An 18,040-nucleotide genomic window follows, 5' to 3' on the forward strand; every position below is an offset into this window, starting at 1 on the left:
TATATGACTAGTTGACTTCTAATTTATTTAGTAGTATAATATAATTTTGGTAGCTAATAGATAATAAACTGAAACATGGCTTTGGTGTAGCTCCCTGTGTCCTGAAAACAGAGGAAGAATTTGCAAAACAATAACACATTGTTAAATGGCATGCCAGTTTATCAAATGCCATAAGTTTATTACAGTGTGGTCTTAGGAAAAACCATCCCAGCCTTAACAGCAGCTCATCCTAATCTTAAGGAAAAGGACTTTTAAAGTTATTCTAGGGCTGTTAGCTTTTGTTCCATCCATGAAAATATAAACTGCTCATAACTGTTGATTAGGAGAAAGAAGTTTGTAAAACCACAGCAGATGTAGTTGTGAGTGATTGAGCTGATTTGTGTCCTGGAACGCCTCATGGTGGCCTTGTTAAGAAACTGCTGTAGTGAAACATAGTGACCACATACCTTGTAACTGACCGAACCCACTCAAATGTATGTGGACTAAACATGAGTGAGTTAGGACCCTGGATGATATTTTCAAGGTTGGTATTTTTAAGTTTCCTTTGGGACAAATTAACCTCTCCTCTGCAGGGAGGAAGCCTGGTATGTCTTATCAGAGCTCTGCTTCTGGGAGATCCCCTTGGGGACTGGTCATCCTCTAATCCTGACCTTCCAGAGAATAAGGACCAGGTAGTCCTGGAAGCTGCTGGCCTACTTTGCTTGTGTTAGAAAGTTAGGAAAAAAGGTACCCTTTTCTTGAGATATTCTAGTTCCAAATGTTGAAAAATTGTAACAATAGATTGATTTACTTAGAACAAGACACTTTATTGCGTTCTGGCAGGAAGCCAGAGCATACATCTGTGCTCTGTGATGTAAGTGGCGCCCCCTAGGGTTGTGCATAGCACAACTTGCCCAGCTTTTCACAGAGACCCTGCATTTCTATCCAGGGAAATCATGTGTTTAGATCTCAGATATTAAGACATCACATCAAATCTAGAAATCTATAAATACAGTACTTGAGTATAAAATGCTAGTTATTTAGGAAACCATTACTTTTTAAATCATAAACATACTAGAAATGGAATTAAAAGACTGGATAGTGGAGACATTTCTTTACTTCTGCAGTGCACTACAGAAGGCTCTGTATTACACATACCTTGGCCCATGCAATCTATTTTCAAAGTTCGTCTGTCTTTTAGAGTTCTGATTAAAGAAGAAAATTTTCTGACCTTTATAAAGGAGCTTTCCTTTATTAGATAGGTGCAGTAATAGAATGCAGAATGACTTTATGCATCCACCTCTTTTATCCATCATTAAAAGTTAATTGTCACATCATGTAAGTGCAACTTGATGGGATTTTTACCGTACCAAAAATTGGCAACCTGCGATAAAGAAAGCATGCTCTGTGAGGACTTGAGTTGAGAATGAAAGGGAAAATGAACCTTTTATAAATCTTAAGTGGCAGCTAAGTGGAAATAAAAGCTTTATTTATTTTTAATTTTTAATTTTTTTTTTTTTTTTGAGAATGGTGATAGCAGATCAGTACCTTATGTTTAGTTGGAAGAAGGTTTCAGAATGCAGCTTGTCTGACTCCAGGGTGGTGGCTTGGGTGACTAGGGACTGTAGACGTTTAGTCTTCTATACATTTGGAAGGATAATAATTCATTCACTGTCTTCGTTCTGGTCCATGGAATTATTTTAACAGGAGCAATAATTACCTTTCTCATTCTTATTTAAGGAGTGGCAATTGGTGAGATATTCAGCAGGAAATCCATTACCCTACTTGTAGTCTGGTGCTTCCCTGGTTGAGTTTAAGTCTTACCCAGTAGGTAGTGATGATGCATTAAGTAGTTAAAACCATGGTTGTACTGGGTCATTCATTCAGCTCAGTGACATGTGATTGTAAAATAAAGGAGGCCAAAAAAGATTTTGAAATGGTGCTGTCTTACCAATCCTCACGGTTTGGGAGAAAGGGCAGTAAAGTGTTGCTGGTTTGTAAGAAGGAGACTGCTTATTTACAGTAGTTCAAAGGTGTTAATTATTTCTAGTAGGAATATTTCACCTGAAACCTCAAGGTAATCCTTAACCTTTTACTCTTATTTGGGTCCTGCTGGGCAGTGACCAGTTTTCCCACACTATGGCACCTCACCTGGCTAGAGCTTTCCTGCTGGATTCCTGGCTCACAGCAGACTGAATCAATAATAAGTTTGTTTGAATCAGCGCCCTTTTCTGTACCCTCTGAAAGTCAGTTCTATTTAAGACTTGGGAGCCACTGACCATTCATATTTTGATTCTTCAGTTCTTCAGACTTTACTGAGATAACACTGGTTCTCTAGCCATTCCTGCCCATAAATTACTAGTGTTTACATTTTAATTTTACCATTGTCATAATTTTAGGAAATGTTAGTATTAATAACAACAACTTTTAAAGTTCTTTGTAAAATACTGGTTATTTTCTTACTTTATTGATTAAATAAAATCCGGATTTCTTAGATTACATGCCACATTAAATAAAGCATTAACAAATAGTTTAAGTCACAAATCATTTTAGGAAACGTAACAAAATCATTTTTTCTCACATGAGACAGATAATTGTGCAAGAAACTTGTATCCTGTCTTGGAGTTTTGTTGTTGTTGTTTTTTTTTTAACCATGTAGGTTACGAAAAGGATCGGAACTTCTGGAATTAAGTAACAGAAAAATGTATTTTATCTTCATAAGAATCCATAGTAATCATAACATTAATACGAGGAAATTTTTTTTTGTTAAATATGTCTTATTAATTTAAAATGTATAAATTAGATAGATTTGATCATGATATTTGGAAAATGGGGTGTCCTGCCCAGCCTTTCATTTAGCATACTTAGAAAACTATCTTTATTTCATTATAAATGTGGTACAGTTATTGAAATTTCAGTTATTGAAACTGAAAGTAATGTATGGGTCCTTTATATCCCCCCAACTCCTGCTGTATTTTCAGAAGGAAAAGTAATTCTATTGGTTTGCCGAGTAGCTTCTTACCCAACCAGTTTCTGGGATGGTCTATTAATGTAACTGCTCTGTGGGTTCATTTAATCTGACTTGTGGGTAATGAGTGTTTTAGGTAAACATCATAATGTTCAGGATAGTTTACTTATTTCCTTGCTTTAAAAATGTGTAAATGCTATGTAAGTAACAATTATCTAAACAATCTGTTTTATTTTATGAGAGAATGCTAGAAGAGTATTCGTTCTGACAACAGGAAATAAAATTCAAACATTCTCAGATTTTTTCTGTTAAGATTTGTACCTTTAAATCTTAGCTATAGTTAGGATGATGGCATAATTTATAGTTATCCTGCAGAACTTTAAGAAAAGTTTGAAAGAGTTTATGATGGTTCTAAACATCTTTAGTAAATTAATGGTATTGGAGATAATTTACTAAATAACCTGTTCAGTGAATGAGATTATTGAACTTGGTCTTATTTGTAGAAGTTGTGATTGTGTCTTACATGCTTGACAGTGCCTGGTTCAATACCTGTCAAGTCAAGAGGCATTCAGGAGTTACTGAACACATGAATGAAACGTAAGACTGAATTTAGCGTCTGCAGGCTCTTCTGACACAGAATTTTAAGATCTGATCGTTTTTTTCTCAGATTTTCATGAATCTTGGTTTTCTTTTTGTTTTGCATGTGTCCTACCCTTCAGGAAATGAGTAAAATATGATGTTAAACATAACACGTATTTACTACCCCTTGTATGTTAAGTGCTCTTCTGTGTACTTACAAATAATCTTACTTAAGTTAAAGATGATAACAAATCTTGCTGATAGATATAACTCATCCAACCTCTCCCACTTCTTTTTTTCCTTTCCTTTCTCTTCTCTCACAGATCTTGAAACTGAGGTTCCAAGAGGGTGAGTAACTTAGCTAGGAACATACACAAGGCACCAGCATCTAAGTCCAAAGCCAGTTTCCTTTCTAGTGTCCTCACTCATCCAGGGAATCTTAACACCTGGACTCTTAATTTCTGATTCCTGGAACAACTGGGTTTTTTTTGTTTGTTTGTTTTTCATCTGCTGGGCTCTTTCTTTTTGTGATTTAAAGCTGAGTTCTAGGCCTAGCCACACTCTTAGACACCTAATTAAGTTGGTCTTTTAATGTCTACCTGAGAGGCAGCCTGATGTCAAAGTATTATCGTGTGTCAGACGAACCCCATTTGAATGTACATCTGTGCTACCTCTTAGCTGTGTGACTTTGGGCCCTGCCGTTAACCTCTTGGAACTCTGTTTTTCTCATCTCTACACAAGAAACATATTTTTATTTATAAATAAATAAGAAAGTCATTTTGAAAGTCATTTTGAAAAATAAAAGCTACAACCTATGTAAAGGAGTCAGCTGCTTTGCACAGACTCAGCAGCTATAAATTTATACTCCTTTGTAGAAAAGACACTCCTGCCTCTGTTAGTTATATTCAGTGTGTCCGTGTTTATGTCTGTGTTCATTTGGCTGTTAGTAAGCCTAACATATAATGTTACAGTTTTGCTCACTTACGTATTAAAAAAAAATGGTTCGGAAAACAAGTGGTTTCCTCAGGGGTTGGAGGGAATCCTGAATAGGCAATGGTACACATTTAAGGACCTGTGAAGGCTAGTTGGCCTGCAGAGAGAGCACTGGAGGAGGCTTGGGTGGGCAGTAGTAGCATCAGGTGAGGAGACTCTTCCAGCATCAGAGGCTGGAAATAATTAGGAACTCGTCTAGAGCAGCCACAGGATCGATGAGGCGCAAAGGGAGCCGAGCGATATTTTACAGGTCCAGTCGACAGCACACTGAAGTACTTCATCTGTAGCTCAATAGAATGATGGTGAATGCCTCCTTTTGCTATGGGAACTCCTTCTGAGAAAATGAAAGCATCAAATCAGATTCACTGGAACAACTTTTCTAAGAGTGTAGCACTATCTAAGTCATGCTCGCAAGATCCCTTCTAAACACTGTGAAAGCAAAAAAACGTTAAGTAAAGTTATTATGTCAGCGTTTAGGTAATTTACAGTGGCGTTCAATTTTTATATACTGTAAATATATTTTTATAGTTCTTTGGGGCCCTTTGTATATTCTGTATTTTAAATACACACACATCGGGAAAGGAGAGAGGAAATACAGAAATAACCACATATCAGTTTCTTATTTGATGATGCATCTTGAATCAGTAATGCAGCCCAGTGATAACACTGTTGATTTTTATGTGAAAATTCTTTATGATCATCAGTTTTATAAAGTAGTTTCCAAGAAAGCATTTCAAGGAGGTTTCTTTTTTTTTTTTTCCTTCCCCCCCCTTCGCCCATTTAAAGAAACATTTAGAATAATAATGGTATTTAAGTTTATTTAGTACAATACATTTTTGTTAGGAAAAGCATTCTTCAGAAAAATCGTATCAGCTTTTGCTTTCACATCTAGCATAAATGTAGAAGGCTGTGAGAAGAGACCATATAAAATTTAATATGTATGATTTTTTTTTTTCCTTCCAGCATCATAGACCTCAGTAATACACCTGTGTGTTAGGGTGTAAGCCCTGAAAATTGATAAACCCAGATTCCAGCCCTGGCTTTTGCACCACTGAAATGTGTGCATTTCAGTGCCAGACATTTTATTTCAACAGGCCTCAGTTTTCTTACCAATGAAATAGGGACTGGCTTGGAGTGATTAGGAAAGGTCCTTCCCAGGATAACAGCTAGTGACTCTGACCTGTTAGAGCCGCAAGGGAAGAATCTCCCATAAATGCTGACAAATTGTAAATCAGATTATTATTCAGTATTCTTCAGAAGTTTTCCTGACCTGCATCTGTTTTCATGTTAGGAGGCTGAAAGGCCCATGGTTACCTCTGTTGGAGAACGTTGTCCTTTTCTGAGTAGAGTGCAAGGCATGTGGAAGGATGCCCCCAATTAATAACTGCTGGGTTTCTTTCCTTTGTGAGAGATATCAGACTTGATCTGATCCTCTGCCAATGTTAGAGAAGCAGTTGAAACAACTCTTGCTATATTCAGAAGTAAACTTTTTAGTGGACAGTCACAGAAATCTTTATGTTCACTCAGTGAACATTTACAGGGGTCCTTCCTTTTGCCTGGCTGGCATAGTATTAAGCTCCAAGAATATAAAGTAAACACAAATAAGTACCTGCAGGGCCAGCTTCTATAGTAATAGAGAATATAGGCAGTAAGGACTTAGTACAAATTGGTATGACTACAGTATTACAGATGGAAAAGTGTGAAAACTGAGTGACTAGTCTCTAAATTGTTGTTAAAACTAAGACTGTATTAAAAAAAAAAGTCAAATCAGTAAAAGTGCTTGAAAAAATTAAAAGAGAGTAGGACTCTTTCCAGCTTCTCCTCCCCCAGCTAAAGGGTCTTTATCTTGAAGTGAGATGATGAATTCTCATCTGGGTTTCTTCATATTTCCCTTGTTCAAGTCTGAAAACAGGGACATTTCAGCTAGTCTGAACAACCATGACAAGAGGCAGGGAGATGTGCAATCTCTAAGGACATTGCAGCTCCAATTATTTAGGGATTTATAGATCAAAGCCTTTTTAGTCATTTTTGCTGAGGTGGCAAAGACCTCATTTTACTCACCCTTTAACTTCTCTATTTCATTTGACTTCATAAGGAGAAAAAAATCTTTATTCCAAAAATTTTGTTTTGAAGTAACAGTAACCTTAGGTTGGTAAGGATCTGCTAAATTTGCTGAGTTTGAAAGGACTGGCCGGTAGTGAAAAGTTTGACTTAATTGATATTTAGATATCCCATTAAAATGAATGATGAAAATTCTCATTGTATTATACCAATGGATTAACAATTTTTATAAATTCTTCTCTATTTTTTTTTAAAATTTTTTTTAACGTTTATTTATTTTTGAGACAGAGAGAGACACAGCATGAATGGGGGAGGGGCAGAGAGAGAGGGAGACACAGAATCGGAAGCAGGCTCCAGGCTCTGAGCCATCAGCCCAGAGCCCGACGCGGGGCTCGAACTCACGGACCGCGAGATCGTGACCTGAGCTGAAGTCGGACGCTGAACCGACTGAGCCACCCAGGCGCCCCTTCTCTATTTATAATAGTAATTGCTACTATCTTATTGAGTATTATGTACTGGATAATGTGATAGGTATTTTAAATCACTTTATTTTAAATCACTTTATTTAATCTTTATAGGAATATTAGGAGATAGGTATTATTATCCTCTGTTTTACCTGTGAAGAACCTAGGACTCCTGGTAGTTAAATATCTTTTCCGCTCAATGGTTTCTGTGCTTCAGGATGTGAATTCTGGTCATTTGGACTCTAGGTTTTAAGTCCAATCTGCCTCAAGTATTTACAGCTGATGTCTAGGCCTATGCTTTTTAATGCATGTGCTAAAAGACATATTTTGGGTGGATGAGCTTTTTGCCTGTGAGGGCAGCATGAGGAAGGAGAGACTGGTGTTTAAACAGGAGAGGTGCATTGTAATGTTTTTTATTTTTTTTTTGAGAGAGTGCAAGCTGGGGAGGGCCTGAGAGAGAGGGGGGGACAGAAGATCTGAAGGGGGCTCTGCGCTGACAGTAGCGAGCCTGATGCGGGGCTTGAACTCACCACAAGATCATGACCTGAGCCGAAGTTGGATGCTCAACTGACTGAGTCACCCACGTGCTCCAGGAGAGGTGCATTTTACAGGCTGAGATTACAATAAGATTGCCGTAAGTAGCCAGCAGTAGAACCCAAGACAGCAACTGAAAGATACTTCTCATACACTAAAGGGAAAGGGTAGGTGAAGAGGTAGATAGATGAGGCCTTCAGATGTAGCTATTACTGCCCCAACTAATGCCTCCCAGGTTTACTTCTGAACAATTGGAGTCTTCTGAGTAGGATCTGAGAATTTGTATTGTTCACAAGTCCTGCAGATGACTCTGATCTGCGCAGATGCTAGTGGTGTACCACATAGGTACCTGTGAGCCTAAAGTGGATGAAATATGGGGGATGTGGGATCTGAACCCAGGAGTGCTGTCTATGTAGATGGCTGTTTCTTTTCTGAAGAACAGAAGCTGAGGATCAAAGAATAAAACAGACAGCGGTGAGGAACTATTGATTACAGATTTGGAGTATTATTCATTCTTAATTTTTAAACCCTTTTGTGGCTATTATTTGTAGAAAATAAACTGATATTTTTCTCTCACATTTTCTGTATTTAAAGTGGGTCTATCTTAAATGATCTGGTACCCAAAGAGATTTTGTTGCAAATAGACTGATACCATTTCACTTCTCTTTTTTGCACAATATTAATTTTAAGCAAAAGACACGGTTTACTTACTGAGCTTAACATGTACATACTTTATTACTTAACTTTTCTAATTATTGTGTGTATTTGCATTATGTCTTCAACTGTGGAACATTTATTTTCTAGGTTTCTAACAATAGTGGACTGTGTTATTTCAGGAAGATGGTAATATTTTAGGCTTGTTTTGTGATCTTTTTTTTTTTTTTTTTCAGTGCTCCAGACACACAGTACTATGAGTGATTCTGGATGTGTGGTTATATCTTATGGTTTGTAAATACATTAAACTTGGTAACAATAATTTTTTTTTTCCTCTAAAATCTTGGGTAATTAAAAAAGATGATATGGAAGTAAATCTATGGGAAGAAAATTGAAATGTAATATTGAATTTACTGATAGGCCTATCTTCAGGCCTTTTTATCCACAGCAATGATTATATCATCATTTTTTGCCTCTTCCATATTTTGTAAGGCTCTCTACCACATAAAGAATATTTTTTTTAGCAAGAAATAAATCCATACAGATAACTGAGAATGGCTTTATCTTAACATGGAAATCCAATTAAAAAAATACCTTTGTTTTCTGCTTTCTTTTCAGAGTATTTATTTATACTAGAACAAAGCCTGTTTGAGGTTCAGTTGCTCAGTTTCCCACCCCCTGCCCTACTCTCTCTACTTGCTTGCAGACTAACAGTTTTGAGTATGAGAGGTTGAAAACAGGATGATTTGACCAAACAGTTGGAATACGTCTGTTGTTTAAGGCTTTAGATGTGTCCAACTCGACAAAGGAATTTGTAGATTGCCAAGGGCACTTTAGCAAAGGAAAAATGATGTACAGAGGTCAAAATAATCCACATAGATCATGAAAAAAGCTTGGGGAATGCTTAACTTTTTCAAGAAGACATTGACTGCTATGATCATACCATTGCAATGATCATAAAAGTTCAACAACAAAAATACTCATCAAACGGCAGAAACTGAACCAAAAATACTGTCCCGCTCACATTTAAGAACACAATCCCCAACTTCTGGAAATACACTATTCATCTCTAGGTTAGAAAGATGTGAATTAAAGAAGCCTCAAGAAAGGACATCTGAGACACCGTGGGGATAGAGAGCCCTAGTTGAAGGAGGCTCTCCTTTCAAATGCTGAAAGCATCTCTGGTTTAAACCTGTGAAATCATGGATAAAACCAGAAAAGAACTGTCCTCCCAAATTCTCGTGAATTTGAATGAGTAGTAATTTCTTAGAGTCCATAAAAATTTCTGGACAAGTAACCACCCCCACATGCATGACTGTCATAAACATTAGCACAGAAATGTTATAAAACTGTTGTCCCTAGAGAAGATTAAAAATAGCAAATACAAAATATAATTTAAAAAAAGTTATGATAGAAAAATAATGGGGCATTATAGCAAGTAGGAGGTTTTGGAGTTCATCCATAATCTTGTGGGGTTGATGTCAGGGGAGAAGCCATGTCCTGCCACAACAAGCCCTTGTCTCTACTGTCGGATCGAGTGCCGGCCTGGGTGGCTCAGGGCCTGCTTGGCTCTGTTGTTCACGTGCTCTGATGTTCTATCACTCTTGATTGCTATCCTGCCAAGTTCCTTCAAGATACTAGGATTTTGCTTTCCAGTTTAGAAAATTATTGGTTAATAGAATTCATTGCCTATGAAGCTCTGATTCAATAGATATTTATTGAACAAGTTTATGTGCTTCTTATTATATATAAAATGTCTTATATTAGATAGAAAGTTTGGAGGTGTGTGTATATATTATTTTACTTTTTTGGATTAGATGTTGTAGTTTCGGGCCTTGAGCCAGACCATTTTGCTGAGCAAACTTTCAGAGCCCTTCTCTCTGTAGGGAAGTATAACATGTAAATGCTGGGTGTTAAACAGCTTTAATAGGTATCTGGTAACTTTCTGCTGTTATAATTTTAATTAACAGAACCAGTGTGGCCGTCCCCCTGAACCTACTGTGATTTTGGTGATTTTCTGGCATTTCTTTTGAAGAGATTGCTTTAGGAAATGTGTGTTAAGGCACAGACAAATCTTATGTGGTAATCCTACCATGTCACCCATTTAAATTTCCAGAAAAGGCTCAATTTTTATAAAACAACAGGTGAAGATGTTAGAAAACTTTAAGGAACCAAGCATCTTTGGCTAGATTCTGGAGCTCTCTTAAATAAGTCTAGAAGCCAGAGTCGGAGGGATTTTTGGTTTTCTTAGTGTTCTGTTGCTCAAATTTTTCTACTAACGTACCTAAATGGCAGAAGAAAGTAAACTCCTATTCAAATAAGGTCAGGGGTCCTAGGCCAGATTGTGCTGCCAGAAGCTCAGATTTGTTGAAGTTTCGAAAGTGCTTTATCTTAAAAATCCATTTTAGTACTGTATTGTAAAATATATACCCTTTTGTTAGGGTAAAATTGACATGGTAAAATGCACAGATCTTAAAAATCCGGATACGTTTTTTAAAATTTATTTTGAGAGAGTGCGCATGAGCATGCGTGTGAGCAGGGAAGGGGCAGAGAGAGAATCCCAAGCAGGCTGTCAGTGTGGAGCCCGAAGTGGAGCTTGATGTCATGATTGCGAGATGACCTGAGCTGATACCAAGAGTTGGATGCTTAACTGCTGAGCCACCCAGGCGCCCCACTTTTTTTTTTTTTGAGGTAAAATTGGCATGGTAAAATGAACAGATTTTAAGTTTAGAATTTGGTGAATATTGACAAAAGCATACACAAGTATAATCCACACATCTATTACGAATATACCTACATATTTTAACACAGAAGTGCTGTTTGAAATTATTTGCCATTAAGAAAATTGATACCCTAATAATATTACCTATTTTTTAAAAATTTATTTATTTTGAGAGACAGAGAGAAATTGCAAGTGGGGGAGGGGCACAGAGCGAGGAGAGAGTGAGAACCCCAAGCAGGTTGTATGCTGTCAGTGCAGAGCCTGATACCAGGCTCAGACTCACAAACCTTGAGATCATGACCTGAGCCAAAGTCAGATGCTTAACCAACTGAGCTACCCAGGCTCTCCGAATATTTACCTTTTTTTTATTTTGTGGCTTCTACTTGTTCTACCGTTTTGTGTAATACCACTACCCCTGAAATGGTGGTAGTGGACACGGTATGGTTATTTCATTTTAAGAACTGCAGGCTTCATCACGACAGCCGTGCAAAATGGTTGTACGTCTTAGTGGACTTTAAAGTCTACCTTCAGCTAGAGAAGTTGATTAATGCCTATTGTTCACCTAAATACCAAAAAATTCCTACTGCTCTAGTTGCAAATAGTTTATCAAGTCAAGCAGTAGGTCTATGGCTAAGAAATTGAATATCCCTTCACATGCACTGTTTTGCTGGTACTCTTAGAGTAAGGCCTATTCACATATATATGATCTCCCATTTAGTTCCTTTAATATCCTTTTAGGATAACAGCTGACACTTTCCTTTGCAGTAGTCACCCTCCAGGAATCTGACTGATGACCCACTCTCTGTGTTTTATTCCCATTTCTTGAATTCTTTCTTGAGCATTGCCTGCAACTATAACTGCAGATTTCTTCACTCAGATTTTTTCAGAGAGGAGATATTAAAGCTTCCTTTCAGTAGAGAGCAAATTTTAGTTATTATATCTAGTGCAACACACAATATATCAAGCCCACTAGGTTGATTTCAGCTGTAGGTTTTGCTGTTAGGTAATATAAGAGATACATAGGGATAGGGCCAATGGTCAAGGAATGTTTAATAGTATTAGGGGAGCTGATGGTGATTACTAATATTTATTGAGAGCTTTTTATGCACTAGGTAGTAGTCTAAGCCTATTGAATGTATTATCTGATTGTATCTCCACAATAATCATTTGATTATTAATAATAGACCCATTTTATGCGTTAAGAAGCTATGTGTCTTAGGACAGGTTTCCTAGAAATAGAGCCCGATACGCAGATTTTTATGCAAGTGATTCACTTGGGGAGGGCCCTCGGGCTCTCAGGAGGAACCTGAGCAAGGAAGGGAAGCGGGATGCTGAGGGCAGTGGTCCCTGGACCTGCAGTGTCAGCATCACCTGTTAGAGATACATATTCTCAGATCTCACTCAGTAACCCTGGCTCAGCAACTCAGGAGTTGGGAAGTAACCTGTGGTTTAACTACTCTTCCAGGTGATTCTGATTGATTGTAAACTTTAAGAACCACTCTGGTAGAGGAAGAAACCAGGTAAAGATAACAAGTTTTGCAAAAATGTAGCCTCGGTGGGATCCTTTGAGGAGTTTTGGAGCATGAATGGCACTGTGAATGGCACTATAGGGTTGCCGTTGAGAAGAAAGTTACTTTGGTACTTTGATCTGTCAGACATTGACTGTGGGGGACTTCCCTGGGGAACAGGCAGTGAGGGAGGGGTATAATTTCCCAAAGTCTCTGGAAGAGGTAGCCCTTGTGTAGCTGTGAGCCATTAGCATCCAACACCCCTGGCAGCTGGGTATGCCCACTCAGAGGAATCTGGGTGGGGCATCCTAGCTTCTGCTACACTGAGGCACAGGGAAGTTATGTAAATAGTTTAAATTCTCAAAGCTAGTGATGGGATTTGAACTCAGGCACTCTGACTCCAGAGTCCATTTTCCTAATCATTAGGTTTACTCTCTCCCGTGGTTGGAAAAGTAATACCAATAACACCATGAACATAAATGCTCAAGAGACAATTTAGAGGAGGAAGTTGGTTCTGACTGGGGAAAACAGAAGCCCTCAGGAAAGAGGTGTCATATGATGTTTGCCTTGAAGTTGGATAAGGTCTGGACATGTAAAAATGTATGTAAGAGCTTCCTAGGTGGAAGGAATAGCCTAAGAAAAGGCACAGTAGCATGCAAATGTGGGTTTGTTACAGAAAACCAGTTATTCTGTTTGACTGCAGTTTGGCTGATTAAAGAGTTCTGGGAGAAAAGTCTTCAACCTTGATTTGAGGCCAGGTTGCAGAGATCCTTAGATGCCAGGCAAGTGAAGATTTTTAATCTGGGAAGCAGTGTAGTCAGAACTATCCTTTAGGAAGATTAATAGGACAACAGGTGTGTAGGTTGAATTTTAGCAGGAGAAATGGGATAAGCTGAAAGGAAACAATCCTGGAAGCAATCAATGTAGATGATGAACTAAGACCTGCTCTTGGCTGTGGCAATTAAACCGGAAGAGAAATGGGTAGAAAGGATACTACAGAAGAAGTGGTATGGGTGTTGAGGGAATAAAGCAGAGCAAGCCATTGGAGAAGCTCCCTGCCTAAGAGAATGCTAGTCCTTCCACCCAGGGGTGGAGCTTCTGCAGTGGAGGGTGTTTAAGAGTGTGCAGACAAAGTACAGTTCAGGTTCAGGGGTGTGAATTTGGTAGGGGGCAGCCCATGTGGAGACGTCAAGCAAGTAGCTGGACTGCTGAAATAAAACTCAGGGGTGCATATGTAGATTTAGAAGACTTCATTGTAGTAGCAATTATTGAAAGCCACAAGGTCTGATAATAAAATTGCTAAGGATGGGAGTAATAAGAGAGGGTCAGTGTCATTTAGGATTAAAATTCTTGGTCCCTTCTTGTTCAGTTTTTTCATCTATTGACTCACATGGCCTCCAAATGAATAATGAAATTAAATTACATTTTGCATGTTAAATCAAGAGAAAGTCAAACACCTAATGCTTTCTAACTCAGGGTAGGGAATATAATGGGAAAAACAAAAAAGAGTCTTCCCAGGTGAAGGGAAACCTGTCTTTTCAGCTCTTCCTAGGTAGTATCTTGACCCTTTATCTCCTTTTTTTTCCCTTTTTTAATTAGAGGTAACTAAATAGTTTGGCTTGAAAAAAATCTTTCTTGTTTGCTTGCTCTTGCTATAGGCTTATATTTGTAAATAAAAGAAAAGGCAAAAATGTCAGCCAATTACTAGGTAAAGTCAACTAGGAAGTAAGAGTAAGATTTCTTTCTTTTTTGAAAAATATTTTTTAAGTTTATTTATTTTGAGAGAGAGACAGTGAACAGGGGAGAGGCAGAGAGAGAGGGAAAGAGAATCTCAAGCAGGCTCCATGCAGTCAGCACAGAGCCCGATGCGAGGCACGAACTCACGAACTATGAGATCATAATCTGAAGCAAAATCAAGAGTCTGATGCTTAACTGACTGAGCTACCCAGGCACCCCAGATTTCTTTCTGATAAGTCATGAGACGCCGATTTAGTTGTATTTCCAATTGTTTCAGTTTAGATATGCATAGTCAGTTATTTCAGAAAGAGATGTTTAAGTACTCTTGATTAATGGAGCTTGGAATGGCATTTTGTGCTGTAGCTCATTCTTATTCTGAGTCCAGCTGTTAGTGATGTCAGAAGATGCTTCCACTTCGGGTGTCCACTTATTATTATCTAGAGAATGATTTCGTAGACCACAAGTTTCTGGAATTTGTAGTTGGCCAAGGAGTGAAAGTGAATTTTTGCCAGAACAAACTAGGTGGACATTGTCTTCTTCAAAGGTAATCCTGGGGAAAGTGAGACCTCCCTGGCCTCCAACCACTAGTCATGGCATTCCCCTAGTCATGACAATCAGAATGCCTCCGAGGGGGCAAAATCACTTTTCGTTGGAACCACTGTGCTAACTGACCTAAGTGGATCAGACAAGAACATGAAAGACTGTATGCTCTGAATCTTAGGTGTTGCAAGGTGTGGAATAAATGAAGTTTTGCATTTTAGAAACTGATTCCTTGAACACTGTGCTTGGGACAGATTTTCCTGGTTATGTAGAACCCATTCCAAATCCGTACAATTTGATACAACTGTTAGAGGAGCAGTCTGTCGATATCAAGCAAAAAATGAGAAATACAGCAATTTTACATCTACTCATACCTTAGAGATACTCAAACATCTGCACAAGGGCACATGTTTAAGGACATTTATGGCAGAGTTGTTTTGTAATGTGGAAAACTGGAAATGGCATCATTGACCACCAAATAAGGAAACAACATACATGGTGGGGTAACTGTGAACCAGTAACAATGAATGAAGTGAATTAGTATGGATCAATCTCAAAAAGTGTTGACAGATGGAAAGCAAATTGCAGAATAATATTTCTTTATATCTTCTGTATACATTTTAGAAAACACACAATGCTATACATTGTTTAGCTCAAATTATGACAGTGTCCATTTCTGAGGAGGAAGGGATGAAGATAAATGGGATCAGGGAGAGAAAAATGGAAGATGTCAATTTTATTTACATTGTTTTGTTTATTTTTTTTAAGTCAAGTATATGCTGCAGAATGTTAAATTTTGGTGATACACCCATGCAATTTATAATTAATCATTCTTTGCATTAAAATTTTTTTTTTTCAAATGAAATATAAAAGAAACACTTCAATATTTGATGGGCTTAAATTGATATTCTCAAGTTCATTGTGGGATATATTCAATTGTACCTTTTCCCACAATACCTTTTAGATTTAATGTTCAGCAATGTGTTTGAAGAAAGTGATTGTTCTGTGTGCTATTTCCTTGTCACATTTCCATGCACTAAGCCATGGTTTCATGATTCATTCTTGCACAAACACATGTAGATCTGGATTCTCACACGTTGAAATAAACGCAGCTGTGTTTATTTCAGTGAGATTACATTCAAATAAACACACATGTGATCCCTTATGAGCGTGAACCCGTAAAACACTTGTTGATTTGGTTCTGAAATTGTATGTTCAAATAAACACACTTGTTTTAAGGGAAGTTTCGTTTTACTCAAGTGTTCATGCCTTGAACATGTGTTTTATAGTAGGCAGATGCAGACGATGAGTGTCTTAAAAGGATAAATAGTTCTTTAGAGTCTGTCATTGCTTTAGACAAATGCAGGGTTTATTTAATGGGATGTTTTGTTTTTTTTTTAACATGTTGGTAGTTGTCCTATATAAGTAATTAATTAAAAATAGTCTTTGAATAGCACGGTTTATATAATCCATTTATTCTTGACAGGTTAACTGAGTGGAATAGATTTTGAACAAATTAAATAATACATAAAATCTATTTATGAGTATAGTTTTAAGAAGTATTAATGATAAATTGAAAAGTGAAGGAGCTTTTTAAATTTTGGAAACTGCTTCTTCATTAACCAGACCTGTAAATCTGTGTTATTATATTTCAAATTTTAGAATAAAAATAGAGATAAGTTCCAAACCTGGAAGAATACTATTCACATTTATATTAATGCTGAAATGACTGTAGGTAACCCGAAAAGAAATGAGTTAACGTGCTTCAGCCTTCTACAAAATATTTTAATCAAATAGAATACAATGTAAAAAATACCGATATGATCTTTTTTTTTTTTTTTTTTTTTTTTTTTTTACCATATGAACCACAAGACTATAAGCAGTCAGAGGTCTTTTTTTTCCCCTTACAAAATATGGGGTAAATTTTTCTGTGGTATTGGGCAGATATTTAGGAAGTAGACAAACCGATATCTGTTTTTAACCTGGAATCCTGAAAGGTACTTTGCTGCTATGTAAGGTTCTTTAGTTTAGAAGTCCTGTCAGTCTCATAGCCTTGGCTATGAGGCTCTCTCATCATAGTAGGCAGATGGATCATAGGCTCTCTGATGGATGGAAGGAGCTCCCGGCAAGGGTATGTGGGGGAGGGGATGAATGGGAGAGTAGGAGTGGCAGGTTTTTAATGGAGGGACATCTTCAGACAGTCTCCTTTGCCCACTTAGGGCTTGAGTATGGCATCTGGGCTCTTCCCAGCCTTTTCCTCAAGACCTGTCTAGCTTGCTCACCATCTCTGTGAAGCTCAGTGTAGCTTTTAGCTCCATGTCTCTGGAGCAGATATGAGGCACAGCCTTCTGCTTGCTGCCATGTACCTTGCCACAAAGTCTGCATTCCTTTTATTAAACTCTCTTCTCTGGTCACTCATTGCTTTGCTGGATTTGGCCTTTTAGGAACTTTTATTCAGGCGTTTCAGAAGGTTAAATATTGTTATGTGCATAAATTCCCTAAATGTAAACTATTATACAGAAAATAAACTTACAAAGTTTAAAAACTTAATGTTTCTGTTTCACAGGTAATGCATGAATACATCTTTATTCATTTATTTATTTTACTGCTTATATATTTTTGAGAGACAGCGCGCGAGCAGGGGAGGGGCAGAGAGAGAGGGAGACACAGAATCCGAAGCAGGCTCCAGGCTCTGAGCTGTCCGCACAGAGCCCGATGCCCGATGCGGGGCTTGAACTCACAAACTGTGAGATCATGACCTGAGCCGAAGTCGGCACTCAATCGACTGAGCCACCCAAGGCCACCCCCCCCTGCCTTTTTTTTTTTGGTCAGAGACCAATACATTCCATAATAAATTGTTTTTTTGTTTTTTTTTTTTTTTTTTAGTATTTACTCATTTCTGAAATTAATATGAAAAGTTTTTTAATTATTTGTTGGCTTACATGTATAGAGCCTATCTTCCTTCTCCCTGTAGAAAAGAAGCTTCATGAAAACAGGGCCTATGACTGTTTTGTTTGCTGTATATATATAGTACTTAGACTAGGGTCTGGCACATACCAAACACACAATAAAGGTTTGTGAATTAATGCTGTATGAAGAACAGATACAAACTTCCTTTTGACTTTTATTCCCAGTGTCTTGCCACTTACTCCACCAGTCCCTCAGCTTGAGCTTTGATCAGTTAGGTGTGTAGTCTTCAGAACCCTTCAGTGCATTCACTTATATGTAAATTTTCATAGAAGAAAGCAGAGCATGGTCCCTATTTTCCTATACCTTTACAAAACTTGGTATTATTAAACTT

General features: G+C 37.7%; 1 protein-coding gene across 3 annotated transcripts in view; it reads left to right on the plus strand.

The window, feature by feature from the left end:
• Positions 1–18,040, plus strand: part of BBX (BBX high mobility group box domain containing) — a 282,646-nt gene that overhangs the window by 25,130 nt on the left and 239,476 nt on the right. Inside the window, exon 1 of one of the 3 annotated variants that reach the window (XM_042999123.1) lies at positions 3,844–3,874. The exons of the other annotated variants lie outside the window; for them this stretch is intronic. The gene's annotated coding sequence lies outside the window, so the exon portion shown is untranslated. Of the gene's footprint in view, positions 1–3,843; positions 3,875–18,040 lie in introns of those variants that run through there. 3 annotated transcript variants of the gene reach the window in all.

The sequence above is a fragment of the Panthera tigris genome, chromosome C2 (genome assembly GCF_018350195.1).
Source record: "Panthera tigris isolate Pti1 chromosome C2, P.tigris_Pti1_mat1.1, whole genome shotgun sequence".
NCBI lineage: Eukaryota > Metazoa > Chordata > Mammalia > Carnivora > Felidae > Panthera > Panthera tigris.